General features: G+C 46.7%; 1 protein-coding gene across 3 annotated transcripts in view; it reads right to left on the bottom strand.

Moving 5' to 3' along the window:
- The window catches only part of Farp1 (FERM, ARH/RhoGEF and pleckstrin domain protein 1), a 246,828-nt gene that overhangs the window by 219,541 nt on the left and 11,826 nt on the right, over positions 1 to 15,461 (bottom strand). The window contains exon 1 of one of the 3 annotated variants that reach the window (XM_028771329.1): positions 11,136 to 11,183. The exons of the other annotated variants lie outside the window; for them this stretch is intronic. The gene's annotated coding sequence lies outside the window, so the exon portion shown is untranslated. Of the gene's footprint in view, positions 1 to 11,135; positions 11,184 to 15,461 lie in introns of those variants that run through there. 3 annotated transcript variants of the gene reach the window in all.

Raw genomic sequence — 15,461 nt, 5'->3', positions numbered from 1 at the left:
AACCCCACGGCCATCGCTGCCACTGCTATACCATGTAGACTCCATCCGCGGCTACCTGCTGTCACTGGCCGTGTGAATTTCCACCGCTGCTGCAGACCAACTCCATCCACCACTGTGAGGCTCACAAAACTTCCACCACGTGAGCTGTGCCACTGCAGCCCCCACGTGGTGCTCTGCCACATGGGCTGGGCAGCCAGACAGGTCTACACAGACCTCACAGTTCCACCTTTCCTGATACTGCATAAGCCCACAAACACACATCAGCATATTGATTGTTAAAGAACTTCCCATTGGCAGGAGGGACCCTGAGTGCCCAGATAGGGCCTGGCCAGCCTTCCCTGGGCTGAGGGGTTGGCGTTTCACTGCCCCAGTCCATGTGACTGGCCTCTAGCTGACCTATGACTTAGGACACTGATTTCCCTCCTCGAGAGCAGTTCACAGCTCCCCAAGCTCTTGCAGCAGCCGGAAATCTCGGTACCAGGTTGAACTGCTTTCTGGCGATCTCCGTGAGTTCACCACAGCTGAGGCCCCTAGATATTCTCGTGATAACCTGATATCTAGGCTGTTTGCCTGATTCGTTACTGACTTTTCTTTCAGGATACCAATATGAATAGCTCAGTAACAGCCCCCTGTCACCCAATGGGTGCTACACTGTCTTCGACTGCACCCCTAGACACCCCACTGGGTTGTCTCCTTAAAAACCTCAAATCTCTAAAGTTAACGCCTGATTTGAGGCCTTTCAAATTGATACACCTCTGCAATAAGGTCTGGATTCAGTACCCTCTAGATAATGGTTTAAAATGGCCACCTAATGGCACGCTAGACCCAATCATTTTAAAGGGTCTCCACACATACTGCCAGCAGTCTGGTAAATGGAAAGAGGTTCCCTATATCCAACCATTCATCTACCTTAGCTCTAATACCTCTATGTGTTCTTCCTGTTCCCCACCCCTTTTAGCCATCCCCCACTGGTCTGAGTAACCATCCACACAGTCCCAGGAAAGATTTCTTGAGCTCGGAGCTAACCCTGTCCTTCCCTGACCCTCGTTCTAGGACTCCTCCCATTGAGTGAGATGCTTCCCCTCTCCTCTTGAGACAGTTTCTTTCTCCCAGCTCAGTACCCCAGGCTGAGCCTGGACAGACTGTCCTCTCTTTCTCTCAGGAGCACTGGCTCCAAGCTCTAGTCCCCAGCATGTCTCCCCCAGGGAGACTTTTCGCTCGCTTCTCCCCTTCCTTCTCCGTCATTTGCAACTGGCTGCATCCACATAGTTCAGGCTGTTCACCTGAAGCAGCAGGGGCCAGCACCCTGCTTGCTCCCTTCCCCCTTTGCCTCCTGCATCATTTGCAGCCGGCTGCACCCACTTAGTTCAGCCTGTTTGCCTAAAAAGCAGCGGTCCGGGACCCTGCTTGCTCCCTTCCCCTCTTTGTTTCTTAGCTCTGCTCTGGGTCTACTCCTTACATTCTGCCAGGGACCCTCTCTGAGACTTGCTTCCCCACATACGCAACCACCAAAGGGCTTGGCTGCCAGCGCACAAGAGGGGGAGGCTCTCACTCTCCCTCTCTGCCTGGGACCTGTAAAGTGAGTGCTAGCTGTGCCTTCTGCCACAAACACAGCTAACATGAACGTTGCTGTGATACTGGACACGCTTGCTTTTCCTTGCCCACTGCAGACTCTAGCCGCCAGAGTCACTGGGCAGTGACTTCCGGCAGCTAGTAGGAAGTCCCACCCTACCACCGCCGCTGCAGACCTGACCCGCAACACCTATGCCCTCAGCTGTGGACCCATAGCACAACTCTGGGTCATGACCTGTGGCCCACAGCCCCAACCCACCAGCTTTCTTATTCTGGTCCTAGACAAATGTTTCTTTGCTAATACAAAAATGTGCATTTCTCTACCTTCACAACCTGCCAAAGTTACTTAAGACTCTTTCCTATCCTGTCTTAATAGATTTTTACTACTGCTACTAAATTATATTCAGTTACAACCAATCCTTATGGCTCTCAATCTTGTCAGAAGTCTGCTAATAGTATATTTAAGTTAATGGCCGATAGAATTCCCAAAGCCTCTAACAGTTGACCCAAGATGGTTTCAGAAGACTTGGACACCGGACACCTAGAAGTTACAGCCTGGATTGTATGCAATCATATAGTCACTAACAAACGCAGTGGGCTAAACTGGATGCCCTGAGTCAAATGACTTAGCTAAGTCAAACCAAGGTAAGTCATTTCTCATGTCATGCGTATCCATTCCACAGAAAAAAAGCCCTGCGTCTTCTACGCTTGGAAGCCAAACTGACTTCACCCAAGAGACTATGGAGACCACGGGAACTGTTGGCTAGTGGACTCTGTCATTTTTTAAAATAATATATACCTGGTAGATTATTGTTTACTCTTTCTCAGACTTCTGACTACATTGACAGCTAAGCGTTCACAGATATTATCTGTTACCTCATTACCTAAACTCAGCTGCCATCAATTAAATGCTTCACATTTCCTCTCTTCCTATGACACTGTCCTAATACTATCTGAGTTCCTATAAACTTGACTAACTCTAATAAAACATTCCACTATACGATCCAGCAAAGGTTCATCTTAAAGACTGCTTGTGTTGTTAACTCATGCTGCTATCTCTTTTGTAAACTTATAAGCTACAGGAAACCCACTCAGATCTACCTCTCATGGACCAAATAGACGCCATCCAGATCTTGTCAAGTCCAGGCACATCCAAAACAGCTCCAGAAGAAACCTCCAGATGCTCCATCTCCTGTCACACACAGAGCTACTTCTACTGGACCTGTTCCTTCTGACCTATCCTCAGATGGCTCGCTCCATAGACCCTGGACAGCAGGAAACAGCCAAGTCTCCTAAGACCGGACAAACATCCTCCATACCCATTCTTCTAGGTTCCCCCTAAAGACACTTCGTCCCCAATGCCAGCAGGAAGTAGCCAGATATCACAATGACCCTATTCCTGCTTCGTCATCATCTCTTTCTAATTTTTCTTTTTTAATTAAACCAAAACAGGGGAAATGTTAGTATTCTGTCTAAACTCCACCTCCTCAGTTATCTGGCAACAGCCAGGTATGCTCCTTCCACAGTTACCTGGCAACAGCCAGGTAGGCGTGCCCACTATAAAAGGGGCTGCTTGCCTCCTCCTCTCTCTCTTGCTCTCTTACCTCTAGCATCTGTGTCCCCCTCCCCCCTTCCCTTCCCCCTTTCTCCACATGGTCATGGCTGGCCTCCACTTTGATCCCCCCTCTCTCTCTTCTCTCCTCTCTCTCTCCTCCCTCTCTCTCTCTCTCTCTCTCTCTCTCTCTCTCTCTCTCTCTCTCTCTTCCTCCACCATCTTTTTCTATTTCTTTCCCCCTACCTTTGCCATGAATAGCCCCCCCGCCCCGAACCATTTGGTCTGGTGTTGTCTGTTCTAAGATGCATGCAGACGTCTATTAAGGGGTGCCACAATTACTCTCTATGAACACACAACCTCACATCTAAGTTTCTTATGACAAAACGACCAATGGGTGGCTCACCCATCGAATGGGGGGGACAGGAGCAGGGGGACCCCAGCTTCCATGCACAAGTCTCGATCTGATTTTACGGCTCTAAACACTTACCTCTAACAGACAGCTAAGAATCACAGTTGCATGTTGCGTGTTTTACACGAGAGCGTGAAAAGTAAGAGTCAGAAACAAAAACGGGGGTGGGGGCACCCAAAACAGAGGCAAGGTAAGGAACAGGAAGTGTTTATACAGAATACCCTCAGAGAGGACGAGAATTTACAATATATCAGAAAGTGATGGGACTGTTAGCCTCTCCTAAGGACACCTCCTATTGTCGCTACAGTTGGTTCAAACATCAAAGAAACCAGAGGGGACATCAAAGTAGAGTTTGGTAGATGGAACTTTAAAAAAAAGAAGAAGAAAAAGAAGAGGAAGAAGACGATGACCTGATAACCTAATCATAGGAACTAGAGGGGAAAATTAAACAAATCAGTTAAAATTTCACTGGTTTGCAGAAGTTATTTAGGAAAAAAAATACACTGAAAAAAATCAAACCTATCCATTCGCTTACCATAATTACAACAAAATACTTGAGAAAAGGCACTGATAAAGAAAAAAGGTTTATTAAGCTCATATCTCTGGAGATTCTCATCCCGAGATTAGGCAATCCCTGACGAAACAGAAGAACAACCACTTATATCGCAGAAAATGGAGAAGGACTGAGCCAGGGTCTCACAGTCCCCTTCAAGGGGCTGCTGTGAAAGCGGCAGGAGCTCACCGTTAGGCTCCGCCTCCTGAGGGTTCCACTCTCTGCAGTGTCACCCTGAGTAACCGACTAAGGACTGTAATGGGTAGTGGGATGTGGGAGGATACTTCTCTTACCACAGCATCAAAAAATTCTATCCTGTGTGTGTGTGTGTGTGTGTGTGTGTGTGTGTGTGTGTGTGTGGTGTGTGTGGTGTGTCCCCATGGGCGCACATGCATCCCATGTAGAGGCCGGAGGGTAACTTGCAGAAGTTGGTTCTAGTGGCTCATGGAGACTAAACTCAGGCTAGACAACACATCCCTTTACCGATGAATCATCTTGTCAGCACCACTCCCCCAAAATGTTTCTAATTCATTATTGCTAGGAAGAATTCGAGTTTTTAAGAGCAATGTCCGCACAGTCCCAAAGACATGCACTCAATACTGGCTCAACAAAAGACAGTACGAGAGCCACTCTGTAAGGGTGACATGTTTGACAGAATCCTCCCTGCCCGGGTATCCTACACAGGGAACCTGAACATTTTAACTTCTTCAGTGGACTTCTATTTGTCGTCTATTCCCAGATATCCACAACTCAAAGAACGCATTTGCCACTCCACATACCAAGAAGGGGTTTCTCCATCACAGGGAAATGCAGACACCTGAGGCTGGAAGAGACAGACAGCAGAGGCTACAAGCAAAGGAATCCCCACTGTACCTCAGGGAGATCTCCATCCCTGGCCAGGACAACAAGGCCACTCAGCCCCATCTGGAAAAATTCAGATGACCTCAAAGCCAGGGCAAAGCTGAGCACTGGAGGATCTGAAGCGTACTGAGCAGGGACTCAGGCATGGAGCCAGAGCTTTGTAACAAGTTAGCCCTGTGCTCCCAAACTGAGGAAGACAAGCAAGGCAGATATCGACTCTGGGCAAACCAAACTGGGCAACATGGAAATTAGTCATGGTGTATACACAGGCCACATGGTCAGTAGCGCAGCGGTCAGTAGCCACGGCAGAGTCTGTATCAGCAGCGTGGCAATCGACTGGCAGCCTTTTATTGTGGGGGGATACACATCGTTATCAGCCATTGTTACTGAAAGAAAAGCCAGATCCTAGTTCCACGTCTGCACCGACATAAACTTTAAACGACAAGCCATAAAGCTCCAGAAGAACTCGTGAGTTCCTTTTAAAACACCCTCAGACTGCAGAAGATCTCTCTAACCCACCAAACCTGGCTTAAATCCCGGACTCCAAGCAGAAAAGCCTGATGAGACAGAGCCAAAGGCTCACCGCAGCAGCAAAGGCCAGCATGAGGCAAATGGCAGGCATTCCTCATATGCAAAGAACTCCTAAATTTACACAAGAAAAATATAATCAACTAGGAAAATGAGCCAACAACAAGTAGATTTTTAAAAATCCCAATAGCTGTATACAACTGACAATACAAATCCAACTAATGAGGAGAAAGTTCAAATTGTGCAGCTGGGAGGAGAAGCAGAAGAATGAGGACTCACCTCATCCTCAGGGTACACTACAGGACTGTGATGGTTTGAATGTTTGGTCCAGGGAGTGGCACTACTTGGAGGTGTGGCTTTGTTGGAGTAGGTGTGTCACTGTGGATGTGGGCTCTAAGACCCTCATCCTAACTTCCTGGAAGGCAGTCTTCTCCTGTCTGCCTTCAGAACAAGATGCGGAACTCTCGGCTCCTCCGGTGCTATGCTTGTGTGGACACTGCCATGTTCCTGCCTTGAGGATAATGGACTGAATCTCTAAACCTGTAAGCCAGCCCCAATTAAATGTTATCTTTTTAAGAGTTGCCTTGATCATAGTACCTCTTCACAGCAGTAAAACCCTAACTGAAACAAGGACAGAGGCAAACCTGGGATAAAGGAGATCTTACCTATCAATTATTCACTCACTCACTCAATCAATCGATATGAATTAAGAAAGTAACAAAAAAAGGCGTCTTCCAAGTGCACTGGCTCATATCTGTCATCTCAGCACTGGAAAAGCTACAACAGGAGAATTGCTGTGAGTTCATGGCTAGCCTGGACCTAGAGAGAGTTCCAGGACCTTCTGGGCTACACTGTGAGGCTTTTACTCCAAAGAGAAGAGGTGAGGGGGGGTGGAAGGAGAGGAGACAGGCATCTGATTGGTCAGGTTCAAAAAGGTGAAGACATCTCACAGAACTGTAGGGTCTGGGAATGTAGAGAGGTAGCACTTGTTAGTGAGGACAGCAATAGAGTCACTTCAAGCTTACAATGGGCCCAGTTCCAACCTGAGCGTGTGTTTCCCTGCAGAGATGGACCTTGGATAAGTTACTTCCTCTTCTTCTGCTGTGCCAGCTTCAAAGCCGTGTGAGCCCAGATGGGTGCTGAGCATTAATAAACAACTGACTCTTTGTAAAGTCTTACAAAACCATTCCTAGCACAAAAGGGAGCATTTGCCTTCAAGTTGGTACAGACACTCACACATAAGCATCAACCCCAGAGACTAAGACAGCAATGTCTGGATCCAAGCAGACCCTTAGGGAGGACAAAATCGTGCATGCTTTTAATTACAGCACTCTGAAGGCAGAGGAGGGTGGATCTGAGTTCAAAAGCTAGCCTAGTCTATAGAGAGAGACCCTGTATCGAAATATATGTATAGAACTCAATGCAGGAGGCAGGCTGCTTGCTGTAGCTGTCTCATAGGTGTGGGTGTCATTAACAGACTGTCTCTCAAGAGCTATATCCTCTTGGCTCCTAGGATGAGAGTTTCTCTAATGTAGACACAAGAATGTTTGTCTTTTCCCTCTCCACCATCTACCCAGATTTAATCACCGCTATTACAAACAGAGACTTGGGCTGGGAAGATGGTTCAGCTGGTGAAGTGCTCACCAAATAGGCACAAGGCCCTGAGTTCAAATCCACAGCACTCATGTAAAAAGCCAATGCCACATACTAATTAATACTCCTGGTGCTGGCGAGGTGAGGCAGGAGGATCTCTGGAGCTCACTGGACAGCCAGTCTGAATGAATCGCTGAGCTCCAGTTCCCGTGAGAGAAGGTGTCCAAAAAAAAGGTGAACAACAATAGACGGCACTTTGACCTGTACATGTATGTGCACATATATGCATGCACAGAGACACACATGTATACACATGCATGTGCACGTGGGGGTGTGTACACATATACACACACATACACACACACATACACACACACGTACACACACACACATATACATACACACATACATGCACACATACATACATACACACACATACATGCACACACATACACATACACACACACACATACATGCACACACACATATACACACATACATACATACATACACACACATACACACACACATACAGGCACACACATACATATACACATACATACACACACATATACACACACACACACACACATCAAGCCCTGCTGGAACCCAACCTCCCAGCACCATACCTGGGCTTTGCAATCACATCTCTAAGACATGGTTCCCTCTATCCACTCTATCTTCAGACTGAGAATTCTGCCACCTTCCTTTCCCTCTCTGAATGTCAGGATAGGTTTGTGAAAAGCTGCTCACAGCATCCTGGAGGTGAAGTGCCAGCCCTTGCCTGCCCTTGTACAAAGCAGCAAACAGGCTGGAGCATACAGTGGCTTTCTGATCAGGTAGCCTGTACAAGACAGAAGTCAGAAGCACTTGTATGTGGCCAATGGTTGTTTGCCAGAGCCTGCCTGAAATGTGACTGTCTATGAAAAGTATTTTTACTAAGCTAGATACAGTTTGGCTTGGGGGAGGAAAGAAAAACCTACAACAGCCCCTTTGGCCGCTGACCTCACTTCGGGGGCTTCCTACCACAGACATTTTCAGAGTATCAAGTATATTGATGCAGTTTTGTTCATATCAGCTGATGATTCCACACAACAGACCTGTTAACATTAACAGGCACCTACCGATCATTTAACGGTGTCCTTCTTACACACGCTCATACAGAGAATGAGAGAGCGGTTCAGAAGGTGGCTCTGTGGTAGAGAGATCCTAATTGTCCATCCCCAGCACAGAAAAGAAAACAAAACAGAGGACTGGAGGGAGGGATCTGACCACTGTCAGCCTGAAGACCTGAGCTTCAACTGCAGCATCCTGCAGCTGTAACCCTCACTGGGAAAGTAGAGACTAGAGGATCTCTGGGCTTTCTCCACAGCCAGTCTAGCCAAACCATGATCTCCCTGATCAATGAGAAACCAGCTTCAAAGGAAACCTAGAAAGTGACAGAGGAAGACACCCGACAGTGACCTGTGGTCTTCACATGTGCAGACACACACACTATGTGTGCCACATACAAACAAAAATATCACAAAAAAAAACCCCTTAAATTTGTATTCCAGAACGTGAAACAATTTCCTGAGCTTACTGGCAAGAGGACAGCAAGGCCCGATGTAAAGATAGGTTGAGAAACCGACTGTGTTAACATCTATGCATGATCCACTTCTGGATAGATATTTCTGATTTTTTGCAATTACTCTGTGTGAGTGTGTGAGTGTGTGTGTGTGTGCATGTGTGCACACAACTATGGCAGTCAGAGGGATAACTTGTAGGAATCAGTTTTCTCCTTCCACAATGCAGGCCCCAGGAACTGTACTCGTGCCATCAGGTTTGGCAGCAAATACCTTTCCCTCTGAGCTATATAGCCAGTCCTAAGATAGTTTTGAAAGCTGGGCGAGTACCACACACATTAAGTTCTATTGAGCTTGTCTTCATGGGTTAAGAATGGCAAATGCTGCATGCTTGGGAAAGACCTGTCCTTTCTCAAGTCAACTAACCATGCAGAACTTTACTTTCATCCAATCTTTTCTCAATGGCACTGTGAACATATTTTTTCTTCTCAAAAATGTTTTGTTTCCTTGGGACTGGGGTGATAATTCTATGGGTCAAAGTGCTTTGCCACACAAGTGTGAAGAGCAGAGATCAAACCCCAGGATGCTCACAAAAGCAAACACGTGGCATCTATAATTCTCTGAGATCCTACAGCAGACAGGAGACAGGGATAGGAGAACCCCTGGAAGCTAATGGGCTGGCTACCGTGACACACACAGTGTCAAAATCAGGAGACTCTGTCTCAAACAAGAAGGTGAAGACCAACACACAGGTTGTCACCTGACCTTACACACACACACACACACAAACACAAACGCGCGCACACACACATACAATGTATGCCAAATTATACAACTGTAAAATTTTAAAGAGAAACTCAAAAACAAACCCAACACTAACACCTTCAAGGATACCAAGTTTCTAGTACTTTCAAGATCTAAAACAGCAAGGAAGCAATAACAGTGTCCTGCACTGGGGACAACTCTGACAAGCCCCTGACCCAGACTGTAGCTCTAGACAATTTCCTCTCAGACAAACGGTCAGATCACAGAGAAGGGATATAAAACTGGTAGGGGGAGCTTGTTTCCTATTAAACAAAAATCTAAGTTCTCTAAAAGACCAATAAAGCTTTCAGAGAGTTCACGGCAGGAGGTCAGACACTGGGAGGCAGCCACAGATGTGATACTTTGTTGTTTAATCAAATACAAAGCACAAGTCTTAAACCTGCAGATTTATTCAAGGATAACCACATCTTTTCTTGTACACATCTGCAGAAGCATCCAGACGCCCCAATCTTTAGATCTAGAATAAAAAATGCTTCTAACTCCTCTCTCCCAAATGAGTCCCAGAAACGCTGCCCAACGCCTGCCAGGCAGACACAGTCCAGGTGCTCAACTACCTTCCATGAGGCTCCGACAAACTCTTCTATCTGGCCAGCTAATCAGCACACACACACTCATGCACGCACACATGCACATACACACACACACTCATGCACACACGTGCACATACACACACTCATGCACACACACATGCACATATACACACACACTCATGCACACACATGCACACACAAACACACATGCGCACACACACACACACACTGAGATCTCTGGCCCTGCTGCCTACCTATTAATCTCAATGTTCTGGAGGTGCCATTCCCTACCTGGGTACCTATGGGGGGCTCCTGCAGCAGAATGACTCATGAAGGTAGCCCACAATCTGGCAATTTACTCTGAATTAAGCCAAAGACCATAATCACTGGTGTTTAGAGAGGTCACGCTAAGTTTAATTTCTAAGTCACTAATGTATGATATCATAGTACCAAACAACCATTTTCTTCTTCTAGGTCTGAAAGGGTGTTTGTTTGTAGGCTCTGGCCGCTTGCAAGAGCATTGCTGAGGCACTCCTGACTTTGCCAGAGACCAACCTGGCCTCTGCCATTGAGAGAAACATGTCAGAAGTGTACACACACACACACACATGCGCACACATATGCACACGCACACACCCTGGGAAGGCTGAGAACATGAACAACTGCAGATCTGCCACTAGGGTCACTCCACATCCCAGGCTTTCAGAAGCTGAGGCCTGGGAGCTGAGGAGATCAGCTCAGGTCTGAGAGGCTTGAGGGTCTTTTACCGTCTAATGCACAAAAGGCAGTGTACCATCTCCTAGAACACAGGAAAGACACACTTGTTGACCCCCCTGAGAGAGCAGTCCCCATACCCGACGCTGCCCACCCACTCCCACATACCAGCAAGCAGGCAGGGCCCACAGGAGCATTGTTAACTGCAGAGGCATGACTCTGACCTAGGCAAGCTTTCACATTCAAGACAGTGCTGGAAAAACATCCCTGCTCAGGCTCTAACTGCAGACAGAGAAGGCAGAAGGCTTGACAGAACGTGAGTCCCAACCCCCACCTCACTACCAAAAGCCACGGAGGGGAAAAAAAGCCAAGGATAAAAGAGATGGGAGGGGCCAAGCCCTCGGGGAGCCCTAAGCACTTCTAAACTCACCCTGGGAATCTCCACAGGATAAATATCACAAAGCAAGTCACCCTCCCCATCACAAGAGCACAGCCAAATTCCTCTGAGTAAAGGTCAACAGGAAATGACCTGAAGAGACCTTTGACCTTAATCGTGTTGGTTTAAGGATTACTGAAGCAAGATTATTGGGGGAAAGACAGCCACAAAACTTATATAGACTACATTATAACTGAAAAAGGAAACACTGTAAAAAAAAATTTAATTAAAGAGAGTTCCGGATGTTTATAATAAGGGGGTGGAGGCCAGATATGGGAACTAACTTCTGCTCCATTTCACTGTGAACCTAAAGCTACTCAAAAAAAAAAAAAAAAAAAAAACCCACTATCTATTTTTAAAAGTTTAAGGAAAGAAAGTCAAATAAGGCAGGCAGGAAGGAGAAAGCAATTCTGACTCCGAGCTTGGTGAGAATGTGCATCTTGCTTGATTCCTTCATCTTTTTAAACATTTTTTCACAGTGGGTTTATTGATTTTGTATTTAAAAAGAAATAACTGAGTCTGGTGTGGTAACACACACACCTGCAATCCCAGCACTTAGGAAACCGAGGCAGGAGGACAGCACAGTTGAGGTCAGCCCACACGACATAGGGAGACCCTATCTCAGAACAGACCCAGTTATGGTGACACAGGAAGTCATCTTAGCACTTAGGGGCTGGAGGCAGGAGAATCAGTTCTTGGAGGCCAGCCTAGGCTGCATGCACCTTTTCAAAATGTCAAATGAAGTAAGAGCCACGCACTTGGACAGTTTTCCTCTCCAAAGCCCTGCTATAAGTGACTGAGAAACGTCAACGAAGTCCCATTCTGACCTCTTACCACAGATCAGGAGCTTGCCCCTCAGCGATGGACCTCTTGCTCTTATTTAAGGAGACACTGTGTGACTTGTGAATTGCCATTCAAAATGTACCTGAGCCTCGGGTTCAGGCTTAGGAATCGCTCTCCACCTCAGAAGCCAGCGCATCCCACTTCATGGAAGGAGATTTTACACCCTTCAACTTCTAAGCCACACAGAGAATTCCTTGACCTAAGCACCTGATGAAGAACCTGCCCCTCTCCCAAGCATGCTTGGACAAACAAAGAAGGGATGGATATTGGTTCCAATGGTACAGCAGGGATATGTTGCAATACCATATCCTGGAAACAGAAAGTATGTCACACTTGATGGCTCAAGCCCAGCCCTCTAAGGTGGGATGAAGAACTCTCCAAGGGTCCCAAGTCTTCAAAATTGTTCAGTGAGTTTCAGACCAATAAAGGCTACATATTGAGACCTTGTCTCACAAACACAAAACAGCCGGGCGGTGGTGGCGCACACCTTTAATCCCAGCACTTGGGAGGCAGAGGCAGGTGGATTTCTGAGTTTGAGAGTTCGAGGCTAGCCTGGTCTATAGAGTGAGTTCCAGGACAGCCAGGACTACACAGAGAAAGCCTGTCTCGAAAAACCAAAAAAAAAAAAAAAATGTTAAAAACAAAGCCGGGTGGTGGTGGTGCACGCCTTTAATCCCAGCACTTGGGAGGCAGAGGCAGGCGGATTTCTGAGTTCGAGGCCAGCCTGGTCTACAGAGGGAGTTCCAAGCCAGGGCTACACAGAGAAACCCTGTCTCCAAAAAAACAAACAAACAAAAAGAAAACCACAAAACAGCCAAAATAAATACTAAAAAATAAAAATACTGATCACAAAGACTCCACAAGATATTTAGAAGTCATGGGTTGTAAATAGACTCCATTTTAAAATACGGGTGAAAATTGCCACTCAGAAATGGAAAAAAAAAAAAAAACTTCACAGGGCCATAGGGACATTCACAGGGCTGAGCCAGTGGTTGCATCTGTGATTCCCTCAGGTGGCTGGAAGCCAGTTTCCATGGTCGCGCCCAGGGTGTCTTACCTCCAGGAACCACACTCTCACTTCCCAGTGCACCGTGGCTGGCCCTATGGATAAGCACACTGTGGAAACAGCAGCTTAGGTCTTCCAAGACTAGCTCATAAATGTCACAGCAGTCAATTCCTATCAAGGCTTCCTCAAGGAGGCCCACTCCACCACGAGCACCCATCACGCACCTTGTGGTAAAGGACCACCCTGCCCGTGGAGCCCCTTGAGGTTCCTTAGAAAAGGATCTATTTTAGCCAGAACTCAAGGCTGTCCAAAAGCCACTCCCAGAGTCCTAACCCACAAATACTACAGAGGGATATTTACTACTGCTTTCAGCCTCTGAAGTTGTTGGAGGGCCAGAAACAGCCCCCAGAGCTCCGCCCCCTCAGCACTGCCACCACAGCTCAGCTCCGCCCCCACAGCTCCACCCCCATGCCTTTTCTCCCCTGCTACCCTATCTTTCAGATCCTTTATAACTTGACTAGCACTGAAAATTTACATAGGAACTTACCAAGTCAGTCAAGAAAATTAACCTATACTCCCCTAAGCACCCTCAGGTCTGACTTGCTCACACGTACTTCCTGCTGGCAGGGATACAGATGGGGCTCTGTTTCTACATACCTTTTATGACCCTCCCTGCAACCCACCAAGCAGCTGCTCCAAGAGGCTTCTCTGCTACACACACCAGGAAACTAAGGCATTGCTCCAGAGAAGCCCCTTTAAAACTTATTTTCTCTGTATTTTTAGTTTTAAAAATAACTGGGTGGTGGTGCGTGCCTTTAATCCCATGACTCAGGAGGCAGGGTGTCGGGCCCAGAAAATGGCACTATTAGGAAGTGTGGCCTTGTTGGAGGAAGTGTATCACTGTAAGGGTAGACTTTAAGACCCTCATCCTTGTTTCCTGGAAGCCAGTCTTCTCCTGTTTGCCTTCTGAACAAGATATAGAATTCTCAGCTCCTCCTGCTCCATGCCTACCTGGATGCTGCCATGCTCATGCCTTGATAAGATAGTTAATGAACTGAACCTCTGAACCTGTAAGCCAGCCCCAATTAGATGTTGGCCTTATAAAAGTTGCCTTGGTCATGGCATCTGTTCACAGCAGTGAAACCCTAACTAAGACACAGAGCCAATCAGACCTCTGTGAATTCGAGGCAAGCCTGGTCTACAGAGCTTCACAAAGAAACCCTGTCTTAAATAAATAAATAAATAAATAAATAAATAAATAAATAAATAAATAAAGATACTACTACACACCCCTGAAAATGGCTCAAAAATAGTGCTGACAGTACTAAATGCTGTCAAGGACTGGTAGATATTCATGAGGCGTCAACACTAATGCTTGCATTCACAGTTTCTCTGCATTTACAGGAAACACACTCAGAACTGCCCCCACTGGAAACAACCCAATGTCCTTCAGCAGGTGATGGTCAGACTGTTAGATTTATCTCTCGTAGCTTAGAACAGACCACAGCAGACCAGACGGTTCCACGGGGGTGGGGGGAGTATTTAGGAGCTAGGGACAAAGGTGGGGAGAGGAATGGCGGAGAGAAGAGAGAGGTGGAGGCCGGCCATGACCAAGTGGAGAGAGGGGGAAGGGAAGGGGGGAGGGGAGAGGGGGCAGAGAACCTGCAGGCAGAGATCAACGGAGCAAGAGAAGCAAGAGGGAGAGGAGGGGACAGGCAGCCCCTTTTATAGTGGGCAGGCCTACCTGCCTGTTGCCAGGTAACTGTGGGGAGGAGCATGCCTGGCTGTTCCCAGGTGGAGATGGAGTTTAGACAGAATACTAACACAGACACATCGTGCTGTTCCATGTAATGACCAGCAGAAATGACCGCAAGAGAAACCAAGCAAGTTTAAATCCTTAACAGACTCAGAAGTGTCTCTCAGACTCTACGTCAGTTACATCTCAAAAAGCTGTGCTGTGACTTAGCACAAGACATTCTGGAGATGACCAGAATACAGGGAATGGAAGATTAACTAACAGTCTGGGGCCAGACAGGGGCAGCACAAGGGAGATTTCAGACAAGATGGGGAAGGCAAATACCGTACTGTGGAATTGGGGAAAGTTCTAGACATGTGTCAAGACACGGCGCTATATACTTAATAGGACAAAAGCCACTTCGATAATTAATATAGATAGTAGTCCCCACTCATTTTAAATATATATATTTTATGTATGTATACATACTTCAAATTTCTTTAAAAATAATCCTCTTATTATACTCTTAGCCACTGGGCCATCCATGTAGCCCTCATATATACTTTTTTGAGGGTTTTTTTTAAGTGAGAGGGTTGGTTGGGAGGTGTTTGTTTGTTTTTGAAACTATATCATCCTGGCTAGCCTGGAAAACTCTATATAGATCAAACGGGCCTCAAACTCAGAGAGATCTGTCTGCCTATGCTTCCTAAGTGCCAAGATTAAAGGCATGTACCCC

The sequence above is a fragment of the Grammomys surdaster genome, unplaced genomic scaffold (genome assembly GCF_004785775.1).
Source record: "Grammomys surdaster isolate TR1022 unplaced genomic scaffold, NIH_TR_1.0 65, whole genome shotgun sequence".
NCBI classification, from domain to species: domain Eukaryota; kingdom Metazoa; phylum Chordata; class Mammalia; order Rodentia; family Muridae; genus Grammomys; species Grammomys surdaster.
This window is presented reverse-complemented; position numbering and strand designations above follow the sequence as displayed.